At 29.8% G+C, this 4,033-nt stretch overlaps 1 pseudogene; it reads left to right on the forward strand.

The window, feature by feature from the left end:
* Window positions 1–1,004: 1,004 nt before the first annotated feature.
* LOC147066576 (TATA-box-binding protein pseudogene) lies at window positions 1,005–1,619 on the forward strand (annotated as a pseudogene).
* Window positions 1,620–4,033: the final 2,414 nt, after the last annotated feature.

Raw genomic sequence — 4,033 nt, forward strand, 5'->3', positions numbered from 1 at the left:
ATGAAGTGGGAGGATATTCGAATCATAAATACGCTGTGCATACGGGAAATCAAGCAAGTTGTGCTCGAGAACAAACACACAAATTATTAGCATAAATTTAAACCTAGAAGAAATTATATAGGTTTAAATTTCCTTGATTTTCACGTATTAAATTTGATTAAGCAAAACTATAATTGTCCATTTCAAAGGACTTTATTTATACTAATTTCAAGCTTCAATCATCTTTAAGCTTTCTCTCTGTATTTTCTTATTTTCAAGATTTATTAATTGAGTATTTTACTTACTTCTATTGTTTGTGTGCATGATTTAGTTGTCATTAATAAAATTTCATATACGACTCTGGTATTTCATAACCACACGAGTATCCCTTGTAAAGTGATATTTTAATGATAAATAGTTATATAGATTTAGAATTATAAATATAGTTTCATCAATTCTTTTAATTTTATTGAAAGTTTGTGTAATTTAAGCAAAAAAATCGGAATATATAAAATCTCTATGATATTACAATTGCATCGTAATCGATTATATTTTTACGATTTATCAATTTTACTTTATTATTGAGTGTGTTCACGTTTCTTTTATTTTAATATTAAATTTTATTCATCGTAATCGATTACATTTTTACGATATATCAATTTTAATTTATTATTGTGTGTGTTCACGTTTCTTTTATTTTAATGATTAATTTGTATTCATCGTAATCGATTATATGTTTTGCAATTTAACAATACCGATTTCTTTTTTTTTAATATCAGAAGAAGTGATTTTTAATTGGCTTCAAATTGAATTTCAATCCTCTGCTAAATTCATTATAAAATCATCATGAAATCAATTAAAATTTTATAATATTCGATATGAATATTTGAAACAAAGTTTCATAAATTATTTAAATTTTAAAATCATATAACTAATCATTATTCATCAACATAAATATTTGCCATTCAAGTTTCATAAAAATATTTTCTCTTATTCTAAAAATCGATCAATAGCATAGTAATTTTTTTTTATCGCCCCTATATAAACAAAAGATGAACCCAGACTCACTAGCCCAAGACACAAAACAGCCTCAAGGCTCTGGAATCACACCAACGATTCAAAACGTTGTGGCTACTGTCAACTTAACATGTAAACTGGATCTTAAAAAGATTGCTCTCAATGCCAAGAACGCAGAATACAATCCCAAGCGGTTTGCGGCTGTCATTATGCGTATTCGTGAACCAAAAACGACCGCATTGATATTTGCGTCCGGAAAAATGGTCGTTACAGGTGCAAAGAGTGAACGAGCATCTAGTATTGCTTCGCAGAAATATACACGCATAATCCATAAACTTGGGTTTCAACCATCTTTCTCTGACTATAAAATCCAGAATATTGTTAGCAGCTGCGATACTAAATTTAGTGTCAGATTAGAGGGTCTTGCCTTTGCACATAGTAATTATTGCAGTTATGAACCCGAGCTTTTTCCAGGGCTTATTTACAGAATGGTAAAGCCAAAAATCGTTTTACTGATATTTGTAAGTGGTAAAATTGTATTGACTGGAGCCAAGGTTCGCGATGAAATTTATCAAGCATTCGAAAATATTTATCCTGTGCTTACACAGTATAGAAAATTATAATAAAAAGCTATGATTATTATGATTAAAATGGTAAATAAATACAACATTCTTTAATTAATGCCCAAATAATATTAATTACTCTGTAATTTCATCATATTAAATTACGTCTTCCATAGCCATCACTTTTTCTGGTAAATTATGTTTGATATATATATTATTAAAAATATGATCATTCAATAATTATGTCGTAACATGAAATGGATTGTAACACAACATCATAAAAGGTATCATAAACAACTCAAGTTACAAAGCTTATCGAGACACTTATTAAACTACAGGATATTTATAAAATCCCATGACTAATAGGTCTTGAAAAGAGGTGAGGTATCAAGGAAGATGTAAGAGATGTGTAATATTAAAACTACGGGATTGATAAAATCAATGAAGTAATAGGTCTTGAAAAGAGGTGAAGTATCGAGGAAGATGTAAGAGACTGGTAATATTCAAAAGTATTTATAAGATGAGCTTACGTAAAATAAAATACGTTATGCTTGAGATAAATTCTTAAATTAAAATACCAAAATTAATCTATAATTAAAACAAACAAATTATTATTTACCAACTGAAGCAAAACCGATAGAAATAAGGGGAAAAACAATTAATAGGACATCAAAGTGAAGATGCATCAAGGAGTATTCTAAACTCGATGAGACGTAAGAAGTATTGCGAGTAATTCATATTTACGGAGTAATCCAATATTCTACTCAACAGATTTTAATAGTTAAATTTAATCAGCAGATAAATATTTTTTTAATCATCTATATAAGTATTCAGCGTATAATTATGCCATTATTCAGAAATCCAGGTGTCTTATAATTATTAAATAGCATATGCGATCGTCGTATAAGTATTTAGCATATAAAAAGGCATTATCCAGAAATCAAGGTGTCTTATTGTTTTAAATTGCCTAAGCGATTTTTTAATCATCATGTAAGTATTAACGTCCATTTAAACTTTCTATACCTCCATTGAATTTATTTATTTTCGGCTAAATTACTCGTTTTAAATTTTAGTTTTTGTTTTCAAGCACAACTTGCTTGATTTCCCGTGTGCACAGCGTATTAATACTTTCGGCTATTTTATCGTCTCTGAATTTTTCTTCAATATCTCTACCCGTTCAAGATTTATCAATTCAAGGGTTTTTCTCAATCCCAAGGTATGTATATAAGACTCAATCTGATCAGTTACTTTTAGTTCTTTCACATAACTTTTATGATGTTGTGTTACCACACCGTCCCAAGTTATAACATTTGCATATACATGCATTCTAACAAAAATTCTAATCGAATTTACTTTATTTATTTATATTTTACTTCTATTTCTTTTAGGAAGTATGCTTTATACTAATAGGAACTATTGCTTAACTGATGCTTCTCTCTGTGGAACTCCCCCAGCACTCATTGTCACCCGTAATCACCACGGATTGGGCCCTTTCTCATAAGCGGCAGTCATTATGTGGAGGGAATGAGATTCTGTCTACTGTTCATCGCTACAAGTTACAAGCTACAACCACACTCTACACTTACCTATATCCTTGCAGAACGGTCTGGGATCTTTTTCATTCTGGAGGCACAGTTCAACGGCTTACACAGCAACCTCCTATTTCTCATGGCTTGTCAATGCTTGATGGTTCATCTTTTATCGTTCACTGACCGCCCCATTGGGTATTTTTCTTTAGAGTAAATTCGTTTCGGAAATTAGTGGGGTGGGTGGAAGTGAAACCCGCGGCCCTCATACTGGGGTCCGACTTGTAAACCACTTAACCATACCACCCCTACATGCATTCGAAAAAATATTTATTTATAATCAACTAAAATATTTATTGGTTAGTAATTATGTAGGCGTTAGCCTGTAATTAAAGTCATTATCAAACACTCCAAGGACTTATTTATAGTTTATTTTTGAATTGTGCATGTGATTAAATCTATAATAGTTGACTAATATTACAGACTAGCTACATTCTCTCAAATTTCTAGGTAATTTTTTAATCTGTATATAAAAATGTGCTCGAAATTAGAAACCTATCTATTCATTAACCATATAAAATATTTATGAGTTTTAATTATATTAATATTATCGTCCGATTAAAACTTTTATCCTCGAATCTAAGATTTTCGATAAATTACCCAAGCCATTTTATTTTTTACGGCATCGTAAAACCATAAGTTCCGATACTGTGCTCACACAAATTATATCGAAAAATTCGTAGATATATTGTTGCTGATAATTGAATTGTTTCCTACTTTCCATAAAATTTTAGCCAATAACAATCCTATAAAAATATAGTTAAATCAAGCAATATGATTATCTGTTAACCCCTTTTTAATTATTGAACGGAAATAATGCAGCATATTTGGAATTTATGGAAGAAATTTGACACGTGATCCATTGTTTTACTTCTATATCTGATTCTT

The sequence above is a fragment of the Rhyacophila brunnea genome, unplaced genomic scaffold (assembly GCF_057557595.1).
Source record: "Rhyacophila brunnea isolate RB1 unplaced genomic scaffold, BYU_Rbru_1.0 scaffold_49, whole genome shotgun sequence".
Taxonomy (NCBI): Eukaryota; Metazoa; Arthropoda; class Insecta; order Trichoptera; family Rhyacophilidae; genus Rhyacophila; species Rhyacophila brunnea.